The sequence below is a fragment of the Panthera tigris genome, chromosome D3 (assembly GCF_018350195.1).
Source record: "Panthera tigris isolate Pti1 chromosome D3, P.tigris_Pti1_mat1.1, whole genome shotgun sequence".
Taxonomy (NCBI): domain Eukaryota; kingdom Metazoa; phylum Chordata; class Mammalia; order Carnivora; family Felidae; genus Panthera; species Panthera tigris.
Window position 1 is genome coordinate 16,582,243 of NC_056671.1, and position 8,888 is coordinate 16,591,130.

Sequence of the window (8,888 nt, forward strand, 5' to 3'; positions counted from 1 at the left end):
GCAGCTGGCAAGAAACTCAGAGAACAGGGTAACATGCTGAGCTGTACTGTGACTATTCCACCAGCAATATCCAGGCTGGGAAACTCCCCTGCTCAAACGACTGAAGCTCTTCAACAGATACATTACAAGAAAAAGAAAGGGGTGGAGGGAGAACTTACAGACTAAAAGGTACCAAGTTTAAAGATGGGCCTGACTTAGGGCACCTGGGTGTCAGTAAAGCGCCTGACTCTTGATCTCAGCTCAGCTCATGATCTCAGGCTTCTTGAATTCAAGCTGCACTGACAGTGCAGAGCCTGCTTCAGATTCTCTCTCTCTCTCTCTCTCTCTCTCTCTCTCTCTCTCTCTCTCTCTCCCCCCCTCCCCAAAACAAAACAAAAACAAAACAAACACAAAACTTAAAGATGGGCCTGACTAACCAACAGTGTCCAGGGATACACTCAGGAGAAAACATCGTGGACAAACATGGGGAATTCTTCCTATAAAGGTCCGAATAGTGTTTGATTTTAGAGAGAGGCCAGGAGGGGGCTGTGCCCGAGTGGGGAGCACAGACAGGGGCTTCTGGAGTTTCTGGCAAATTTCTGTTTCTTGACCTGTGTGGTACGTACAAGGGTGTTTGCCTCATAATACTTCATTTCACTAATTTATACATTTGTTCTGTAGGTTTTCCTGTGTGTCTTCTTTTCTTTTTTTTTTTAATGTTTATTTATTTTTGAGAGAGAGAGGGAGAGATCACGAGTAGAGGGGGAGCAGAGAGAGAGGGAAACGGAGAAGCAGGCTCCATGCTGTCAGCACAGAGCCTGACGCAGGGCTCCAACTCACGAACCATGAGATCCTGACCTGAGCCAAAATCAAGAGTTTGACACTTAATGGACGGAGCCACCCAGGCGCCCCTGTTTGTCTTATTTTCCAATAAAAGGGTTTAAACAAGTGTAAGCTCAGGAGTCAGCCACCTGGGTTCAAATCCCCGCTCTGCCACTTTTTAGCTGTGGGGCGCCGGGGTGGCTCAGTCGGTTGAGCATCTGACTGATTTGTGGGTTCAAGCCCCTCATTGGGCTCTGTGCTGACAGCTCAGAACCTGGAGCCTGCTTTGGATTCTGTCTCCCTCTCCCTGCCCCTTCCCCAGTTCCTGCTCTCTCTCTCTCTCTCTCTCTCAGAAATAAATAAACTTATTAGCTGTGTCATCTTAGGTAAGTTATGGGACCCTCTGGGCCTCGGTTTCCTCACCTGTAAAATGGGGATGATGTTATAGCATGGTTTTGAAGATTAAGCAAGTTAGCATACTTGAAGCCCTTGGAACAGTACCTGGCACACAGGAAGCACCATCGAAGTTTTCTTTCTTATTATTGCGGTGTTATTCCCCATTTCCCGACCCCTTTCTCCACTGTGTCCTGATGCCTCCACGATCCTCTCTCAAGGAAAGGGGAAAAGAGGGCCAGCTATGCTATTCTTCAATGGCTTTGGTGGGACCTCTCATTGACAGTGACAGGATAATCAGCTTAAATCTGGGATCTGGCTCCATGACCAGGGAGTGACTGTCTGCACAGCATGGTCCTGCAAAGTGGCCCTGATGCTCTTGGCTGTGCCTGTGGCTTAGGCTGCAGGGCCAGAATGTCCCTTCATCCCTCTGGAGGTGCCTGCCACCTGCTCCTGTTCTCTGCCGATGCCTGCCTATCTTAGAGGGAGGACAAAGGGGCTGAGTACCATGACCGAGGCATGGGCATTAGTGGTAACGTGAACCTGCATTCGAATCCCAGCTCTGCCACTTAAGGGAATTAAGGGATGTATGTGGTCAAGGAGTCTGTCTTACTCTTTGAGCCTCCTTATCTATTACTAACGATAATAATTACACCTGCCTGTTGGCGGGGGATTGTGAAGAGATGATCCATGCATAATACTTAGTAGAGGGCCTGGCTCAGGGCCCTCACACATACTGTTCTGTCTAGAATGCTTTTCTTTTCTTCTTAAAAAAATGATTATTTAGGGGCGCCTGGGTGGCTCAGTCAGTTAAGCATCCGACTTCGGCTCAGGTCGTGATCTCTCAGTCCGTGAGTTCGAGCCCCGCATCAGGCTCTGTGCTGACAGCTCAGAGCCTGGAGCCTGTTTCGGATTCTGTGTCTCCCTCTCTCTGACCCTCCCCCATTCATGCTCTGTCTCTCTCTGTCTCAAAAATAAATAAAGGTTAAAAAAAATAAAAAAATGTTTATTTATTTTTTGAGATAGAGAGCGAGTGGGGGAGGAGCGGAGAGAGAGGGAGAGAGAGAGAATCTCAGGCGGGCTCTGCGCTGACAGCGCAGAGCCCGATGTGGGGTTCAATTCCACAAACCGTGAGATCATGATCTGAGCAGAGTCAAGAGTAGGGCGCTTAATCGACTGAACCACCCAGGAGCCCCGGAAATGCTTTCCCTGCCCTTTTCCAAAACCTGGTTCCCTCTCATTTTGGGGGGACTGGGCTTAAATGTCTCCTTGACTTCCTTATTGAAGGAAGGTAGGAAGAAATGGCCACATCCCATTTACGTTATTTAGAGAGAGATGAAATTCATGGCCTGACACATATTTATTTTGTTACAATACGTTCCTGTTTATCTGCTTATTGACAGCCCTTACCCCTCATTAGAATGTAAGATCCACATTGGCAGAGACCCTCTGTGCCTTGTTTACTATGGTACCTCCAATGTCTAGTGGTAGGTACTCAGCAATTATTTATTGAATAAATGAACAAAAAAATCCATGAACGTATAAATATATGTATTTGTTCACTCCTTTACCATCTGTCTTCCCTGACTGGTTTGTGAGAGACCTAAGTGCAGGACCTTATTTGACCTGTTCTCTGTTGGGTCTCCTGAACCCCTTGTACTTGGCTGGGTGGGTAGTGCATGCCTGGCAAATACTTGTCAGACGGATGTGAGACTGGGGGCGCTGAGGGTGGCAGCCATTTGTGACTGCTGCCCTCAGATGCAGGAAGGGCTCCGGGCCCCATGCCTGGTGGTTCTCCTGACCTCAGGTCTTGCTCTGCTCCGGCATTGGGTCTTTTTGGGATCATTTCTCTGGGCTGCGGGCCTCGAAGTCTAGTGTCATGGAATGGGGAAACAGACCAAGGACTAGGAGTTGCACAGACCTAGATTCTTGTCGTTGGTCCATCATTTATAGTCTGTGGGACCTTGAGCTAGTTGGTGAAGCTTTGATTTTCTCATCTGTTCAAGGGGAAATAAGAACCATAATGACAGCAACAACATATATGCCTGGAAGGGTTTTAGTGTTCAGATCAGGTAGCAGACATGAAAGCCCAATGTGGGGTCGAAGAGCCCCCTACACATGCTCATTGTCACCTGTATTAGTAGCTACAAAGGCCTGAAACAGCCATTGAAAACCAAATCCTAGGGTGAAAATCGAATTCTGGGGAGACACTGCTGGGTGTCCATCAACATTGTTTTCTTTGTCTTCTTTAGTAATAAAACTCTCAATTTTTATGACATTCAGAAGCAAGACTGCATTTCCCAGCCTCCCTTGCAGCTCAGTGTGGCCTTGTGCCCAAGTTCTGGCTGATGGGATAGAAGTGTGTGTAGTTTTGGAGCACCTGGGTGGGTCAGTCATGGCTGAGGTCATGATCTCACAGTTGTGGGATTGAGCCCCACGTCGAGCCCTGCACTGAACATGGAGACTGCTTGAGATTCTCTCTCCTTCCCTCTCTGTCCCTCTTGCTGCTAGTACTCTCTCTCTCTTGCTCTCAAAATAAATAAATAAAAACAAAAAGAAGAAGAAGAAGAAGAAGAAGAAGAAGAAGAAGAAGAAGAAGAAGAAGTAGTAGTAGTAGAGGTGCCTGGGTGGCTCAGTCAGTTAAGTGTCAGACTTTGGCTTAGGTCATGATCTTGTGGTTCATGAGTTCCAGCCCCACATCTGGTGAACTCGCGTCTGGCTCTGGGCTCCGCACTGTCTCTACTCTCTCTCTCCCTCTCTCTCTGTACCTCATGGGGTTTTCTGTCTCTGCCCCTCACTCACTTGCATTCTCCCTCTCTCAAAAATAAATGAAAAAATAAAAAGTGCGTGTGGTTTCTGGAAAGTGTCCTTAAAAGGAAGACCTGGGTTCCTTTGCCTTTCTTTCTCCTTCTTGCTAGCTGGAATGTGGCCTTGAAGCTTGGAGCTTGAGCAGCCATCTTGGACCATGAGGAAGAAGTCAGTGCTGAAGTGGTGTTAATGGAACAACAAATAAAAGGAGCCTGGATCCCTGACACCTTTCAGGAGCCCTCCTAAAAGCCCTGAAGTTCCTCACCCCAGAGTCCTTTACAAGAGAGAGAAAAAACGTCCATGTCCTTTAAGCCATTATTACTTCGAAATTTGCTTTCATTTGCAACCACATTTAAATATAACTGATACATTTTCCAAAAAAAGACGAATTCACAGGGCTAGATGGCTTTTATTTTAATTAATGAACACATGTATAAATAACACCAGCTATGTTGCTGACATTCTATGAATACCTTTACAAATATTAACTTGTGAATTCTCATTATAATTCTAGGAGAGAGAAACCACTATTATCCCCATTTTACAGTCTTGGAAACTTCGCGGGAAAGAGGAGAGACGCAGTTCTTGGAATGTTCTCTTTTCAGTTCCTGCTTCTGTTAATTCTTTCAATCAATAAATATAGACTGAGCACATACTTTATGCCAGGTCCTTTGCTAGGAGTTAAGGATATAAGGACAAAAAAGGCGGATCTGATGGCTGGTCTCATGGAACTTACAGCCCAAAGGGGCACTAGCCAGTAGCTACATGTGGCTATTTAAATGTAAATTAATTAACACTAGATAAATGTATAGTTCTCCAAACAAACCAGCCACATTTCACATGTTCCACAGCCATGGGTGGCTAGTGGCTACTGTACCAGATGATACAGACATAGTATGTTTCTATCATGATAGAAAGTTCTGGACAAAAGGAATAGCTGGCAAGTAAAGTAGCCATTTACAATCCAGTGTGCAAGCTCTGGTTTTCATATTTCTTAATTGCTTCCCTAATTTGCCCAGCTCTAGGGGAGAGAACAGAAAAGATAAAGCAGCGACTTTTTAAATTTATGTGGTATTGTTGGTATATGTTAATATTTTTCATTCATCGATTCACTCCACCTTTACAGTCACCCCATTTTGCAGATGAGGAAACTGAGGTTCAGAGAGAGGATGTGACTTGCCAAGTGGACACCTAGAGTAGATAATAAACACTCTCTGGGGTTCCTGACTCCATAAATTGTGCCCTTGACACAATGGAAAGAATCTGGGAGATAACAGTTAGCTTATGTGGAGCGCTTTCGATGGCCATGGAAGGCATTCTCCCAAAGTCTACTTTCTATAATCCTCATTCCAACCCAGCTGCAGAAGGGAAGTGACTTGCCCAAGGTCACCCAGATGGGAAGGTGCTCGCTTTTTCTGTCCATGTCCTAGGCAACTCTAATCCTGCCTGGCTTCTTCCCTGTGACTCATATCCTTCTGGGGGAAGTGAAGAAAAGCCAAGTCCATTCTCCCTCCCCTGAAGTTCAGTTCCAGTGGCTCACTGGGGGCCAGGACAAGGAGACACCATGGGCTGGTTCCTGGACTCTCTGGGAAGATCTGGTCCCCTGGCTGTCTGAATGTTAGAGGCCCTAGGTGAGGAAACTTGGCTTTGGGACCAGACCAGCCACCTGGCAGGGGGTGCTGAGCAGAAGGCAGGACTGGCCCCCACCCCCTTTCTGTGTTTACCTTTTGAACTTTTATTGTGAGCTTATCTTTAAGGGAAGAATAGTCCATAAACTTAAAATAGGCAAGACTTAATTAATAGCATGCTTTGTTCTTCTGATCCTTATCTGTTCAGGAAGACACACCCCTTTTCAGTTTTGTGGGTCAAGGTGAAACTGCCTCCGGGGGCTTCCCAACAGCTGCTCCGTTTTCCACTTTTGAACTCTGGTTCCCTTTGGTTCTTCCCTCGTCCTGTGTGTGGGAGGGTTTTTCTCAACTTTTCAGCCTGAGCACTTCACCAGGACCTTTTCTATTTATTCAGTGCCAATATTATACAATTATTTATTTTTATATGATAAATAGCTACTGTGCATTGAAGGCCTACGATGGGCCAGGCGCTCTGTTAAGGGTTCCTATCACCCTTGTATGGTGGATCTTCTAAGAAGTTCCACTTCACAGATGAGGCGACCAAGGTCCAGAGAGGAGAAATGACTTTCCCAAGTCCACACAGCTCTAAAAAAGTAAAGCTAGGCTTTGAGTCCGGGGCTCTATGCCCCCAAATACCCATGACTAATATTTATTGAGCATTTAGCTATGGGCTCCAGGGTCCCACCATGCGCACTTTGAAAACATGTCCTTTTTATTTTCCTTGTTTAAAATATATCTTTTTATTTTCTGCAATTCTACAAGATATGTACAATTATTCTCTCCATTTCACAGATAAGGAAACTGAGGCTGATAGAGATAAATTTATTTACCCAAAGTCACATACATGGTAATTAATGGCGGGGCTGTGATTTGCACCAAGTGGTGTCTGAGAGGTAGCCTGGTTCAGAGGCAGATTACTAGATTAGAAGCCAAAAAACACCAGACTTTGGCTCTCATTGTGTGGGCAAATCACCTAACCCTACTGAACTTGAGCTTCTCATCTGCAAAATGGGGGACATTTTTTTCCCATCTTCTTGAGGTGGTTGTGAGAATAAGTGGGTGGGAACCAATGGCTGGTAAGAACCTGCTCCATCAAGGCCTGAGTTTATATGCCTTATCCCAGTTAGGGATGGAATTATAGTGAATTTTATGGTTTTAAAGTTCTCTTCTGAGTTGTCTGTATTTTCCATAAAAAGTATATCTTTCTTCCATAAACGAATGGTGTCTGTTAAAAAATTTTTTTGTGAGGTGGGCACCTGGGTGGCTCAGTCGGTTAAGCGTCTGACTTTGGCTCGGGTCATGATCTCACAGTTTGTGAGTTCGAGCCCCGCATCGGGCTCTGTGCCGACAGGTCAGAGCCTGCAGCCTACTTCAGATTCTGTGTTTCCCCCTCTCTCTACCCCTCCCCTACTCATGCCTTGTGTCTCTCAATAATGAATAGACGTTAAAAAATTTTTTTTCTTCAATGAAAAAACTAAAAAAATTTTTTATTTTTCCAATTTTAGTGAGAAATAATTGATGGACACCTTTTTTTTTTTTTTTTTTTTGGATGACTATAGCTTTATAGGATAGCTTGAAATCAGGAATTGTGATGCCTCCTGTTTTGTTCTTCTTTCTCAGGATTTCTTTGGCTATTTGGGATCTTTTGTGGTTCCATATAAATTTTAGAAGTGTTCTTTTCTACTTCCGTAAAGAACTGCCATTGGAATCTTGACAAGGATTGCATTGAGTCTATAGATGGCTTTTGGTAGTATTGACATTTTAACAATATTAGTTCTTCCAACCATGAACATGGAATATCTTTCATTTATTTGTGTCTTCTTCAATTTCTTTCATCGATGTCTTACAGTTTTCAGAGTAGAGATCTTTCACCTTCTTAGTTAAATGTATTCCCAAGTACTTTACTGTTTTTGATGCTGTTGTAAATGGAATCAATTTCTTTATTTCTTTTTCAGATAATTTATTGGTAGGTGTCTGTTTTAAAATATCTCGTTTAATCCTTACAACAACTGTGAGGTGGATGACCTTTTGCATTTTAGGAGAGAGGTGATTACAAAGGAGTAACAGACAGAGCTGGGAAGCCAATGAGAAAGGAACTGAACCCAGTTCTGTCTGACCCCCAAATCTCAGTTCCTATCACTATTCGGAAGGCAAGTTCTCCATCCCGAGAGGGTGCTGGTAGGCTTCAAGCAATTTTTTTTTTATTTTTAAAAAAATTTTTTTAACGTTTATTTATTTTTGAGACAGAGAGAGAGAGCATGAACGGGGGAGGGGCAGAGAGAGAGGGAGACACAGAATCGGAAGCAAACGGGGGAGGGGCAGAGAGAGAGGGAGACACAGAATCCGAAGCAGGCTCCAGGCTCTGAGCCATCAGCCCAGAGCCCGACGCGGGGCTGGAACTCACGGAGCGAGATCATGACCTGAGCTGAAGTCGGACGCTCAACGGACTGAGCCACCCAGGCGCCCCTTCAAGCAATTTTTTTAAAACAGATGTTAGCTATCATCCCCCAGCCTCCCTTCCTCCAGCCCCAGACAACTACTAATCTACTTTCTGCCTGTATAGATTTACCTATTCTGGACATTTTATATAAATTCAATAATGCAATTTGTGGCCTTTTATGTCTAGCTTCTTTCACTCAGAGTAATGTTTTCAATGTTCATCCATGTCGTAGTGTGTAACCATACTTTATTACCTTTTTTTGGTTGAACAATAGTTTATTGTATAAATGTACCACATTTTGTTTATCCATTCATCAGTTGATGGACACTTCGTTGCTTCCACTTTTCAGCTGTTGTGAATAATGCTGCTGTGAACATTCATGCACTTTGCGGGGACACATGTTTTCATTTCTCTTGGGTCAAATGGAGTTAAATTGCTGGGTCAAATGGTTGCATTACCTTTTATAAGCCTCAGATCTAGCCTTCAGAGTAGGAACTACTACTATGTCTTTCTCAGTTGAGGAAACTGAAACTCAGAGAGGTAGAACACTTGCCCAAGGCCGGCCACACAGTGAATAAATGGTAGAGCACGGCTTGGAACCCAGGCAATCTAGCTCAGATTCCATGCTCATCCTGCCTCCAGGGTCTCAGAACTTTTATTTTACCGAAGAGGTGGTCTAATTCACCAGATACTGGATCTCAAAAAGCTGGGCCAGACTCCTCTGTACAAAGGTAGCCCAGTCAGGAATGGAATCTGAGGAGCCCAATGGGAGCTAGCCAAGTATCCTATTCATCTCGTGGGGTGACCAAGGATCTGGG